The sequence below is a fragment of the Aulonocara stuartgranti genome (genome assembly GCF_965226115.1).
Source record: "Aulonocara stuartgranti genome assembly, chromosome: 12".
NCBI classification, from domain to species: domain Eukaryota; kingdom Metazoa; phylum Chordata; class Actinopteri; order Cichliformes; family Cichlidae; genus Aulonocara; species Aulonocara stuartgranti.
In genome coordinates, this window is record NC_138948.1 from 15,392,501 (window position 1) to 15,407,540 (window position 15,040).

Here is a 15,040-nt window from a genome sequence, read left to right on the forward strand (position 1 = left end):
ATGTTAACTATTTAACCTTTCACTTAGTCCCAGTCAACCAAACGTGCCACTTAGCTGTAATATTTAATATGAAATATTGTCAAAATAAAAATATTCATGTACAGCACATTTCAACGAGAAAACAGTCTGCTTTAATGAAAGACTTTTTGTGCTTTCCCATCGAGGGTCATCTGAGGCGTGTTGGTCCTCTTTTACCTCCATGCGCAAATCTCCAGGCAGGGAAGGAGGTGGCCATGCTGCGTTTACTGAGATTAACAGCAGATGTTTGGACTTTGAAAGCCAGTAAATATCTGAAAATGACTCAGCTCTATAATGCGTTTTGCACCATCATGGACTGCAGGTTCTACCTTGTGAATGATGCAGTGGATAGCTGTCAGGCGTGGCTGCAGCATCAGTTGCAAAGTCAACAAACCATGTGCATAACATTTCTTCAGAGACTCCCCTGGCTGGTGTACAAGACCTGGTGCATAAGTGCATTTCAACAAGCTGAAATATGAATCTGCAGATGTCACATTTGTGGTTAGATTTAAAAATAATATTTAACTGAGGTTGGGATATGTAGACCAGAAAAGCAGTTGTGAAATCCACCAAATCCCGAGTACACCAAAAGGCCATTTTTGCAGTTGCAAATGAATTTTATTTCTTTGTAATTTAAACTTGTGTTCATCTTCTCGACGGCCATCATTTCGTATTCCGACAAGATCTTTGAACTTTGAATATTTCAGTTTTCCTCAATTTTATTTCCATCACTTAGTAGTTCACACGGTCTCACTGTGCATCTTTGTTATGCCAGTGTGGCCCGGAAACTGGATGGAAGTGCTTTGCTTTAGCTGGTGTTAAAACTGCTATGTGGGTGTGTGAAAGACTAATATGTTGGCTTCAGATTCAAGATTTTCTCTCTGTAACTTTACTAGAGGACTGAGAGCATAAAGAAGCCGGTAGCTGAACTGGACAGTAAAAAAAATGTGAGGTCTGACTCTAAAAGTATATCAAACCAAGCCAGTTTAACCTCAGTGCAAGCTTTAAAATAAGATTTTGTACAGTCTAAATGACTCAGCCCATTTTATTTGAAGGCCTGCAGCACACAGAAGTCCACTGTAAAGTCACGTTAAAGGGATTATATATTTAAAAAAAAGATTTACTTTCTATAAAAAAGTTAAAAACATTTAAACCTTTAAGCAAATTCAGTCGTGTGCTGTTTTGCAAGTGCAATTTTATTGAATATGTTAAAAGTGTTTGGCTTTGATATTGCGATGAGCCTTTAACTGACCTCTTGAAAGGTATTGATAGTCAAGTACTAATTAATATACAAGTTGCTTTCTACTTGACAGCAACTTAAGGAGTTGATGTTCACAATGCTACACAACCCTTTCGAGCAGTCAGTAAAGCTCCCCTTTCAAAAACGTTGAAGTGTATAAATACTTTAATATTAGCTGTTTCAACATTAGCAATCACATGATACAAACCCAGCCTCAGGTGGTCACAGGCTAGTGTGTTTCTAATGCCAAGACCCCTTGGGAAATAAGGGCCAGATTATCCATTGTTAAGTTTATAATTAAGGTAGCGCTGAGGACATTAACCCTCTGATGCATGAATTATGAAAGCCTTGGTCAAGATTTTTTTCTTAAGTGCTTTTATTCTTCTCAGGACATGAAAAAAAATGTTCAACTCTTTTTTCCCCAAAAATATGTTTTTTTATAAAGTTATAAACTTGTCCACTCCAGTGGACTACATGCGCCTGAGCACTTAGCATGAAATACTGTGAATTTACTATAAAAATTAATTACCTTGTGTTCTATTGTAAATATACAAACACTTGTTTGCTTGTATCCTTTGAAAAACATCTCAGCAATTTTTTTGGAACTTTCAACTCATAAGGCCCCAATGTTTAGACGTAAATAACAAAACCAATCAACAGTCCTAGCTGTGAATCCTACACCTGAATATGGCAAACTATCTCCAACAAGAGAAACATTTTTGAGTCTACACAGTTCTATAACGATGCAGGACAGTATTACCAAGCCCTTAGTAGCATGCTGGAAGAAAACACAAACTGACATCTTAGTCTCTGCATCTCCAAACACTTCTGTGTTCATCACACCTAGGCTGTCCGTAGTTCCTATGTCTCTGTTCTGCTCTGGCAGCCACTCTCATCATCACTGGACTTATCACTGAACTCATCATCACTGGACTTATCACTGAACTCATCATCACTGCACTCATCAATGAAATCATCATCACTGGAGCTGGATGGAATTTCCTGGACTATTCTGTACGCTGCCTTATTCTTTGCTGCATTTGAAGTCTACAAAATATGATAAAATAATTATTATAGTAACTCAAACTACAGCTGATCTGCACAGAAATATACATTTTAAATGAGTAGCTTATAAATGTAACAATTATATGCTTACTTATAACCAAAACAGTCCCAAAAAACAGTGAGACAATTTATGACTTATGTTAAAAAAATATAGTGGGTAATGCATGATGTCCACTACAGTGGACACATGGTTAATCGTAGTTTTCTACATATTAGACATAACAATTTCTTATTCCAAACAGATAATATCCTTCCCTAGATGTTACTGCATATCATCATATTTTTTTTACCTGTTGGGCTCTTTTAGCATAGAAGGATTGACAGGATATGCCAGCAGTGGTCGGCAGGGGTGACAGTTTGTCTGCCATCTTTGATTCAGAGGAAATTTACTTGCAGTTGCACTAACTGAACACTGAATTGACCTCAATGGAGCATGGCAGCAGAGAGCACTCTAGAGGCTAATATGCAGTTCCACCATAGAAACCAATGCATTAAAGAGATATGTACGTTTTAGTAGCTGTCCACTCCAGTGACCACTATGCATCAGAGGGTTAATGTAGGAGCCAGGCAGCAAACATGATCTGTCCTGCTCATTGGTAATTTTAATAGATGGTGTTAATTTAACATCATAACACAGTTATTTGTGTGTCTTTTCTTTGTTGTTTCTTTTGAAGATTTAAGCAGGGAAACGTCGACTAGCAACTAGACAAAAAAACTTCATTTTTTGTCTTTGTTTTTACCCCCAAGGTGATGAAAATGGTATCGAGTTTCGAGGCTTTTTCTGGATATCTCAAGGTCATATTCCTTCCCGGTCCATTTTTTTTAACCCCAATTCAGGGTCACTCCAGGTACTGGGACATATCCCATCTTCTCCCATCAAGTCTTTTCACTGAAATCGGTTTCACAGCAGGAAAACAGCCCGTACAGGACAATACAACACTTCTTTTGCCTGCTTCTTATGCTCTTTTGGGTAAATGTCAGTACTGTTGACTTATAGTTCACATATCCACCAGCTGAAACTGCCCTGAAACTGTCCACAACTTCTTATTTGAAGTTGTGATACAAACTCGATACTTGCTGGCTCTGAGCTTGGAAACTGGGCTTGGTAATATAAATGTTAATAAGCTGAAACAGTCTGAAAAGTATTTCAACCCTATATTTGACTAGAAAATAGATGCTATTGGTTTTTGAAAAAAAAAAAATCTGCCTTTGATGACAGGAGTGAAAAATAGAAGAGGCCTGGTGGGACGTCTCATGACTTATGGGATTAATCGTAACAGGAGTGAAAGAACACCCTGGAGAGGCTGACTCTTTCAGACGGCTTTGTAATATCAGACAGGTCTGAGTATTGAGAAGAAGTTGACTGTAGTTCCTTTTTGTAGTGAAACAGAGCAACTTTCCGCTCTTATATTTATTCTGTTCACATTGAAGCGTCTCATCAAATGTGCTGTTTTGCTGTTCTTGGCAGCGCTGCCCTTTTGCATATTGCATTGTATGCTATTTGCATCAAGTCTGATAAAATGGAGCCATACTTTACATCTCTTGGACTTATTTACTGCTACTATGTGACTCAAGCCTCAGAACACAATGAAAACACATGAACCAAATCTCTGTTCAGCATGCTTCTGACATGTGTTTGTAATATTGCATAATGTAAGAGAGCCTACGACATAGTAGCTGGTTTTTATTTTTGAAGGTATCAAAGTTAAGTTCCGAGTCCTAAGGCTGGTTTATTTTTGCCACTTAGGATTAGTTAAAGGAGTTGGTGTTTTTAAATCATGACATCAGTGCGGTCTAGTTTGTCTTGAACAATTGCTTTGTTCCAGTTACAGATGGTACAAAACAGAAAAATGAATCTGTTGCTGAAGTGCTTTACATCTGCATTCTATCTGGAGGTCACCAGATGGAGATTGCAAGAAGACTCCTGGTCCTATAGAAGGCAATAGGTCCTTTCACATAGGTAACAGTGCATTCAAATGCACTCTCAACCCCATTCTCTTCTTTTGCTTGTGCATGCAAATGAGATACAGGCAGAGCACAGTTGACAGCTCAACACAAATTTTGGGCGATTTGCTCAGTCTAGCAGTCAATGCAGCGCATTCTGCTTCCAGTGTGAAAGGGCCATGTATGTAGATGACTTTCTGTCCTCAACTCTTTTAAGTTTATGTGCTCAGTCACTCATGTTGGGCCATATTGCCAGATAGATAAAACAAACCCACCTTGTAATTAATGGTCATACTGTGTTTCATAAAAGAGAATTTTTAGTTTTTTATCACAACAACGTGTGATTGACAAGTGATTAGCCAATGAGAAAGCAGCTTCACAGGAGGAGAAAACAAATCTCAAGGCCAACTGAGAATGTCATAGTAGCTATGGCCACCTTTTATTCTCTCTTTGGTTCCAGTTAGTTATGACAGTGTCACAGATACACGTATAAAACCCCAACCCTAAGCCTAAATGGAATTCAGCCATTGCTATTTATCGTACTGTTTATTTTAATCTCTGTGTGCAGTGCTTTCTGACTACCTGTCTATGAAAAGCGCTTAATAAATAAACTTTACTTACTTAAACTTTATTATCATAGGTTTCTGTTTTTCCCCCCTTTTTTGTAGCCCCAAAGTCAGCGTTGCAAAGTCAGCATCACCTGATGCCATTTCTATTTGAGGCTAGCCTTAGGCTAACAGCTTGAGGATGCGTTAGCCATGTTTATCACAACAAACCTGAAATTCACACACTGAACTGCCCGTGGGTGAGTTGCATCATGGATAATCGTGATGGTGTAATAATTTGCCAGGGAAAAATCATGCTTTCAATACATTCATGATCATCACAGTTACAGATGTTACACTGGCTGTTATGCTATGCAACCCTAACATGGCGCACTTTTAAATGTGCAGCGCATTGATATAGTTGTAAAAACATTGTATAGAACTAACATAATTATTCAGTGTTGTGATAAATGTTTAGTGTGACAATGCCTTTAATCATCTAATGTTTCTTTCTTTTTTCTCACTCTTGTCGTGATTCTGTAGCTGATTTTATTCTTCCTTATATGTTAATTTTTAAAAAAGGTGTTATATAAGCTACCCTACACTCTTTAGATTTTGTTATTTATGTTATTTTTTGAGATGTAAATGAACCAGATAAAGATGGAGATAAAAATAAAATCTATAATTACTGGCAATAATATAATTCGAACCCTTCAGCCTTTGCTACGAGGTTATCCGTGCAGGTTTTGTGTTAAGTCACAGCACAAAATTGAGCCCATATCACTTAAAAACTCCCTTATTTTAATCCTGCCTAATGTTTTTCACCCAGGTGTTATTTTGCAAATAATTCACTGTCATTAATTATTCATTGTCACTTCCCATCTCATTATCCACCAGTGGCCACTCCACATCCAAGTCCCAACATTATCGCTCTAGTATTCCCTTCCTGTGCGAGCCATAATTTAGTACACTCTGAGTTCTTATATCATTATTTCTTTATGCATGACAGAAAGTGTTTATTTGAAACACTTTCTCTCATGCATATGTATATTTATATGGAATGGAAGTGTGAATTGTGGCCCATGCACTTTTAATAGAGTATGAGTGAGGTGAAAAAATTAGATTTTCACTGAATTTTACATTAGTACAAAAACACTGAGAAACACAGCTTTTACTCCTAAATCCGTAGCGTTACAAAGTACGCATAAACTGGCCTGTGCATGTATTATATGCACTGGTCTATGTATGCAAACATGTCCACAAGTAAGCAAACGTGCTCTTCCTTCCAGGTATACACCCCTCACACAGAGACACACATGAAGTTCTGACTTCCTGGGACCACCATGTTTACAACCACTGGTTATTTCTGGAACCACCCTGATCTTTGTGTCCTCTTCCCCTCTCATTCTCTCGCGATCCCTCTTCCTTATCCCCGTGGTCATTTGTATTCATCCACTTTCATTTACTGTCACCCTGCATCAGTTACAGCCTGCTCTGACTCTCTCTCTCACTTGGCACGCCGTTCCTCTAGTTTTCTCCCCTCACTTCCATCAGTCCCTCACTTTTGACCACCTCCCCTTCCCCCTTCCCATTTCCTCTCATCATGGCAGGCTGCATGCAGTGCCGCTCATAAAATAACAACTATTACCGCGCTCCAAAATAAGCACAACTGAACATGAGACGTCTGCACAAGGGTAGTTATTCAACGGCATGCACACTCACATGCACGCTTTTAATCAAACGTTCCAGTGGAGTGTTCTCATGGATCCTGACCAGGGTCTATATTACTTTCCTTTGGCAGTGAACCCAGTAATAACCAAAGACTCCCTGAAGTTTTAGCTTACTGGGTTATTATTCAGTCCTGACGCACATCGACTTTGACTCATAATGCTTTGAGAATTGCAAAAAAATAATTCTAATAGATTGTTATTCACCATTTGTTTTTGTTCAGTTTTCTTTCCTTTTCCCACCCTTCTTCTGGTTTTCAAATTGGATGTGGTATAAAACGTATATAATGTCGCAAAAGAGTTGGGAAAGAGGCATGTTTACCACCACGCTCCATCACCTCTTTCCTTTTTTACAGCACTCTGTAAGCATTTGAGAGCAATTTTTGCAATTTAGAAAGCAAAATGCTTTCCTATTATTGCTTCAGAAGGGATTTCAACTGTACACCATTTCTCATTTCATAACGCGCCAAATGTTTTCAGTAAGTGACAGGTCTGAACTGCAGCCAGGCTAGTTCAGCAAGGCAAGGAAGTTCTTTTATTTTTTTGAAGCAGATTTTCACATCCAAAGCTAGAGTCAACTACAGAGAAGTGCAGTGATTTGAAAAACGTAACCATAAAGTATCCTGATTCTTTGTAAAATTGGAACGCACAAAAACATGCGCAAGTCGTTTAGCCATAATGGTGCATTCACAAATTTATAAGCTACCCATAGCATGTGCATCATTTAAAGTCTTCCTGTCATAAGTACTGTGTTCACTGACGATGCTTGTCAGAGGTGCACGTTTAGTGATTTCCACTATAGAGTCATGTGTGTTTTTAATCCATCTCTGTCTAAGGGCCTAAAAATTGTAGCCATCAAGTTCAATTCTTCTCTTTTGTGCACAGAGTTATTTGGATTCTCTGTATTTTAAATGATATATTCATTAGACGATGAAATCCCACATTTCTTTTGTAATTAAAACATTTTATTCTAAAGTTGTTTTTGCTCACTTAGTGTTTTCATTTTCAATTAACCTAACCAGTTGTGTTTTTGTGCATGCTTTATAGACTTGCTGCCCTTTTAGCATCTAAATTGAAGGAAAAGAAAAACAAATATTTCCTGCAAAAAAGAAAAATCTCACTTTCAACATTTAATAAGTTGCCTTGGTGTTATTTTTAATAACACTCTTGCATATTGGTAAATGGCCTGCATTTGTATAGCGCTTTTCTAGTCCTTAAGGACCCCAAAGCGCTTTACACTACATCCAGTCATCCACCCATTCACACACACATTCACACACTGGCGATAGCAAGCTACATTGTAGTCACACAGCTGCCCTGGGGCGCACTGACAGAGGCGAGGCTGCCAGATACTGGCCCCACCGGGCCCTCTGACCACCACCAGTAGGCAAACATGGGGTTAGTATCTTGCCCAAGGATATTTGGCATGCAGCCAGGAGGCAGCCTGGGATCGAACCACCGACCTTCAGAGGCTGACCTGCTCTGCCACCTGAGCTACAGCCACCCCTTACATATTTACAGAGTGTTCCTGGCACTGAAGCGCTTCTACACACTTGATTTCATAATGATACATTGAAAAGCAAATCCTATAGCTTACTTAGTACTTGCGGGCAGAAGGAAGATAATTAACAATCGGACTGTCTGATCTTTCACTTCAAACTGAAACATTCACTGCCCATTACACGCAGAGTTTGGAAGCAGCAAAACAATCTAGTTCTATCACAGCCATCCTGTTGGATTCGGATTCTTATCTTTCTGTATTCCCCAGCATGTCTGTGTTTGCTTTCAGACCATGAGGCAAGAGCGTGTGACCTTCTACTATCAGTGGGGTTGAGGGAATTAGACCACAGTCCCTGCCAGGGTCACCATGACAGCTTTTCTGACCATGAAATATTCTCACTGTGCATGAGACACCAGCTGCACAAAACAGCAGGAAAACGGGCGGAAGATCATGGAAACTATTCTCCAAATTAAGTATTGCTCTAGTGTGTCCCAAAGAATTTCTTTTATTCATATTCATATCCGCTCGTGAACACTGTGTTTTGTTGCCTTCAGTATTTTTTCTCTCTCGTGAGGGAACAGTGAGTTATTTGGCTCTTTCTCAAGATACGCTGATAATTCCAACCGAATCTATAGTTTGCGTTCCTTTGCTTTTTCTGGGGAAAAGCACTTCATAAGGTATGATAGCAAGCCTCTCCAGTGGACCGTGATGTATGCTGCAGTCGGGGGAGAAACGCTGAGAAAACTGTACAAAACATGAGAACTATCATATCTTTTTTGCTCTACAGTGTCCTTAGCAAGAGAGGCATTGATAATTCATACTTAATATACAGTTCATGTCTCACTTTCTTTTCCATAAGAGTGGACTGGCTCCATTTTGCATTCACTAGACTTACTGTTTTCACCGCAGGCTGTGAGTCATCTAAAGTGAGAGCTCTTTAAATGTTAAAACTATAAAGAAAAATGTCACTGCCCATAAAGTAGAAAATTGTAGCGCTTCGTAGTCGTGCTGAAAAAGACAGTTGGTATAACAGATCTTCAGGAAATTACAGCTCTGAGCACCCCTGCATGGCCTCAGTTGGGCAACACACAGTGGAAAGTCTGACATATATGGAGCTGTGTTTCTGTCTAGGACACACAAAGATGCCTCTGAATGGTTTATATGAACTGCCGTGTGTGGTCTTGCTTTATGTCTTCATGTTTCTGAGAAAATGCTGCCATCTATTGGTCCAATAAGCAAAATGAACAAAAAGAACTCAGTGGTTCGCATCAGATTCTCCATCAGCCACTACTCTATTTTCATAATGTGCTTATATGTATATGGTACTACACGAAAGAGCATGGTGACCAGAAATACAGATGGAAGTGTAAAAACCAGGAGTCGTTTTCACAGAGATTTTTTCTGAGATTTTGCATCTGTGTCATCTGCAACTGCCTTCAAAATAGTCTGTTTTTATAGAAAACAAAGAATCTCTATCACTTTCTGTGCAGCAAACAATGCATTTTTATGTATAGACATCATATGCCACCCAATATTGCAGCATTAAAGAAAAATTTATAAAAATTCAAATTTTAAATAAATGTTTCATTTAATATTAGATTTACAAGAATGCATGGATATTTGATCCCACAGCAGGGTGGTATAGCTGATGCTAAAATGCAGACATTTACAGGGCTATGACTTTATTATGTGTCTTGGCGGGAAACAAGATTAGAGCAAATTGTAAAATTTGTTTCTATTGCGTCATATTTCTCTCTGCTGTGCCTTTTTAAAAACATATCACCGAGCACTGGAATTAATGTTCATCTGGTGTGATGGAGGTAATTTCCGTATATTAGTGATATATACAGTCGGTGTGTGTTCTAGACTAGTCCTGGCTCACACAATAAAAGGAGATATCCACTTGGGGGAGACAGAGCTGCATTAAGGTTTTGGCTGTATTGTGCCATTAATATTGCAGCTGGTAGTTGCTACGTGGAATTGCTCAGAAATTCTTGGTGAAATCAGTCTTGGTCAGGTCATCTTGTTTGCTTTTAAACTGCCTGGTGCACCAGCTCCTTGTATTTCATCTGTGCTTCCTTCCCATTCATATGTCTGCTACAGTAATCCGAGTTATAACTATGATAAAAGGTTAATTTAATAAGCCTAAGTCACCTTTGACATTCTCATAACGTATTAAGAATAGAGCTGGGCGATATGAGATTTTTTCATATCACGATATGTTTTTTTCATTTCAGGCGATAACGATATCTATCACGATATAAGCCAAATAACTATATTTGTAAGATTTAAATGTGCCGTTGCTCACAAGTAAAATGTGAAATAATCAGCAGCTTGTTTTTATTTATTTATTATATTATTTATTTCCCATAATAAGTTCAACAGGGTAGATGTACTTAAGGAACATGAGACTTTTTCAGATAAATAAAGGCAAATATTGCAAACTACACAAAAGGCAGCCGCTAAAGCGTTTAAGTTTCAAAATAGAACAAACGAAACAGACTACTAAATTGTCAATTCCACTTAGAAACAAAATATTAATTCTAAAAATAAATCTTAGTTTGTTTTACAGAAGAACAGACAAAACTGACTAACTTTTGTCAATATCAAATAAACTGAGAACTAAAAGGAAATTCTCAATCTCTCCTTGTTGTATAGCTTAGCTTTTCAAACAGTGTTAACAGTTACTTTAGTCTGACAAAAGCCGAATGACGAATTAGCGCTTCCAGTCAGAGACTGAGGCTACGTCCACACGTACACGGGTATTTTTGAAAAGGGAGATTTTCCGTTTCCGTTTTAAAAAATAATCCCATCCACACATAAAGGCAGAAATGAAGGAAAACGCTGCTATGAACATGCCAAAGCAGCAGGTGGCGCTAGATTCCTAATTGTGCAGAAATGTTGGCCAATCAGAAGTCTAGAAGCCTCGGTGGGAAAAAGTAAACAAAGCTGGGGCATAGAAGCAGAACCGAGTCGTATGTGTGGAGGGACAGTAACTGTGTGTATATGTAAGCATTTAAACACTGCAGAGAGTAGAATTAACAGTATTGTAGAAATTCATTTCACCGAAACAATAACATGGCGCACAGTGTGACGCATGCACCAGTTTATTGTATTTCCAGACTTGCTTTCGGCACAATTTACAGTGCACGCTACTCTGTTTTTTGTCAGACTTGAAATAGCCGAAATACCTTCACACTACGGAACTTCTATGGCTCTTCCGTTCGACAATCTCTCCGGCGTTGGAACCATCATCTGTTTTCTCTTCGGTCACGCTCGGTAGATTTTTCTAGTCGGCACACTCATTTCCTCCATTACCCGCTGGCTGCTTCCCAAACAAACACACATGCGGCTTGGCACTTGTGCTGTACGTAACAAGTCACGCAACGTGACGCTGCGGCTGTGATTGGTTCGGCTCTGCGCTACTTAATTTGGATTGGCTGATCTTTTTTTTTTTTTTTTTTTTTTTAGAGGACAAGAGCGGCGAGGTCTATCGTGATAGCTTAATTTCTCTATCGAGTAAAAGTTATATCGCGATACATATCGTTATCGTTCTATCGCCCAGCTCTAATTAAGAAATACGGTGCACTGATCTGATTATCTAGTGTCTTGCGGAGGCCCTTTTGCCAGTACTAGGCCAGACTCCAGGCTGCAGTCTGGGAGGTGACAGCATGCTGTGTGCTGCCAAAAGAAACACACGCAATCTGTCAAGATTACCCCCGCTTTTTTTTTTTTCAAGGAGTAGAGACACAAAGATTTGATTTATTAGTTTGTTTTGCAAAGAATAGAAATGGAAAATTAAAATGTTGACAAAACTAAATCATAGTTAAAATATGTATGAATGTGAATGCATACAAAGCTACACTCTGTAATATCTGGTTTCCTTCGAGGTGTGGTGAACTCTATTTTCTGCTCTGCTATCTTGGATATCAATCATTTGTTTAATATAAGGCTAATATATAATGCACAAGCCTTCAGATCTTGTCATTACTTGATGTAGTAAATAAATCTATGATTCTACTTATCCACTTAGCCGTTGCCATGCCTTTCTTTATCGCTTTTTTGTTGCTTTAATGAAGGTGGTCGCTTGTGCTTTATGCTGAGGTGTCATATGTGTGCACCACAGTGATGTGTTGTAGTGTTTGCAGCAACTGAGACTGTTTTTTGTGCGTGATGCACTTGAGTTTTGTCTTGTAGATTGGCTTCCATTTTCTTGCTTTTGTTCCTCCAGCCTTTGGTTCTTGAAAAATCTACTTGTCCCTCTCCAGCCATGTTGCCCCTGGTAACCAGGGGGAAACGCACACTGACGTCACGCGTGGCAAGGGGAAGTAATCGCTGAAAAAAGAAATGTTTTACAAAGCGTAGAAGATGAGGCGTAAGAAAGGTAGCACGAGAAGAGAAACAATGGAACAATGACAGCAATTACTGTATGTGAGTCCGTCAGAGGAAAACAAATAAAACATGTTTTCACGGAGTGGCATTCATCCCTTTTGACTGACTGTTGTAAGGTGATGATGAATTGCGAGCCGTCAACCGAAGGCCAACAGCTCTCCACTGTCATCGTGGCTGGAAGTGTCTTACTGACTGCATCAGCTTGCCTGTAGTAGAGGTTGCTCTGTGATGGTGTTGAAAGGCCAAATGCCCCAACCATTACAGCTTCCAAAATGTCACATTTTTAGCAACTAAAGGTTTTTGAAATTAATTTAAAAAAGATTTTAAAAGCCATTATTCCAAGTATGCATAGATGATGACATTTATGATGATATTTAACACACAGCCAGGCTGGAGGCACTGCTAATGAGGAAACTCTCCCTGCTGTGGTTTCATTTTCCTTTTTTCCTCATGTGTGAGAAGTTCACTGCTGAACCATCAGTCAGAAGGATGTATTGACCATGACTTAGTTTTGCCTCTGTCTAATTTTTGCATTGCTGTCTTAAATGTATGTTACTTCTGTAAATATGTGTGAAATATTATTCAAATCTGCAAAAATGAAATGGGTAGTCCATATTATACACATTATTAAAACATGCATCCTCTTAATTAGATTTTAAAGAAAATCTGCTTTCCCTGATCTTTTTTTGCTGTAGTTGATGCAACATTGTAACTAACTTAAAAAAAATTATTGAATGCATTCTCTGATCTTTTGGCAGCCAGTGCGCTGCTTTTGTTCATAGGGAAAGCTGATTTTAGACAGATGGATCCAAAGTGCCTGTAGTGGTCACTGGGTTGTATTTGCATGTTTGCAAGTGTTATGGTTAGAATTTATTGGAATTAGAGCCAGACTGATATATTGGCCGTCTAATGTTATCGGTCCTTGTTGGCTATATAGCAATATATGAGCATCAGCATTTACAACAGGCAATAAATGAGAATTTAACAAAGTAAAGAAAGTACAGGATAAACAGAGATAGTGTCAGGCAGAGTGTTAACAAATAATCCAAAGCTTGCTATGACAATAAAAAGTTTATTTTTAAACCGACAGGTCATGTTGTCTTAGTAAAGATTCATAAACCTGCACATAACAAAATTTCAGGAAATCAGCTTTTTTCGTGTGCTTGAAAGAAAAAATATGGGTCCATATGTCAGATTTTTAAATTGCTCAATATCTGTATCGGTACTGGTCTCAAAAATCCTATATTTGTTGGTTCTAATAGTAATATCAAGTTTTTTTTTAGCTTCTATATCTATACATTTTGCAGTCTGTTTTTCTTCTGACTATAGAAAGGCTTACATTTGGTAGCAAGCACTTCTACTTGACAAAACAGTAATCTGTGGCATAAAAGTGATAATTAGAAGGAACCATAAACGCGATAGATGTGCAAAAGATAATATCCAAAAATTTGATATCCCAAATGATGAAAACATTTAGTGGGTTTTATAGTCAGTCTTCTATATAGTAGCCTATAGTCGTCTTTTGATAGTCCTTTTTGTCTGGTGGGAAAAGAACAACATCCAAACAGCTTGAGTTTGTTAGTTTTGTATTTCCTGATTTGAAATCTTCCTCTGGGTACCATTACACACTCACGTAATAAATATCAGCTGAGCAATCAAATTTTTTTATTCCCACAGACAAAAAGAAGTAATAATAAAATGTTCTCTTCTGTTTCCTCACAGGATTTGATTCTATTTGTGGTGGTAGAGTTAAAGTGCACGCACCCATACGTGGAAATGTGCGCGCGCATGTGTGTGAAAGGAGGTTCTCCCACGCCGATTATTAAATAAAGTTATAAATACTGTGCCAATAAATAACAATAACTACAGTGACAACGTGGAACTAAATACCAGAGCAATGACCATCTTCCCTTTTCACTCAGTCCACTGTCCAGGGCACAGGCGAGACGTTCAGGGAACCACTGCTTTTTTCTGTTACTGTACTCTGAGGTATCATAATATATAAAAAGGAACTTTTGCTTTAGATTGTCACACTTGGTGGGACTGGATATAAAACTGGATAGATCTTAAAGTAAAGTTTAGCAGGACTTCAAAATATGTACTAAAGTTATTGTACAAAATAACGTCAGCTGATTCTGTGATGGTCAGGTGGGAACTTTTCTGATTTTATACACAGAATGATTCAGCTGGTGGCGCTAGTCTTCTTGCTTTGCCCTGCAGCAAGATAAGCTTGGTGTTGCTGCAGTTTCAGGTTAGATTGGCCCTCCAGCTCACAGAGGAGCTTGAGAAAGGCAAGAACTACTGACACAAATGCTGTTCGTAACAGCAGCACGAGTTAGTCCAACCAGTGGACCAAAGATTCCCTATAGAGAGACAGGTAAATAATGGCCAGGACTCTCACAACAGCAACCTGGAGAGCCTGCTAGTAAGGAAATATTGGTTGGAAAGTGCTGGGGAGTTAGCTTCACTGCAGAATGTTATGTTCCAGAAAAGGCTGGCTTATCAATCAGAAAGCGTAGTTACAGTTATGATTGCAGGAAGTCAAACGTTTCTATTTCAGTTTATAATCTTGTCTGAAAAAATGTTGACATTAGCTAAAACCTCTCTG

The 15,040-nt window shown here is 38.6% G+C and overlaps 1 protein-coding gene and 1 long non-coding RNA gene across 5 annotated transcripts in view; one reads left to right on the plus strand and one right to left on the minus strand.

The window, feature by feature from the left end:
* Positions 1 to 11,723, minus strand: part of LOC309719216 — a 19,003-nt gene extending 7,280 nt beyond the window's left edge. The window contains exon 1 of the long non-coding RNA XR_014280164.1: positions 11,232 to 11,723. This is a non-coding gene — a long non-coding RNA (uncharacterized lncRNA). The remainder of the gene's footprint in view (positions 1 to 11,231) is intronic.
* pde4d (phosphodiesterase 4D, cAMP-specific) overlaps positions 1 to 15,040 on the plus strand; it is a 316,846-nt gene that overhangs the window by 195,794 nt on the left and 106,012 nt on the right. The gene's annotated exons all lie outside the window — the stretch shown is intronic.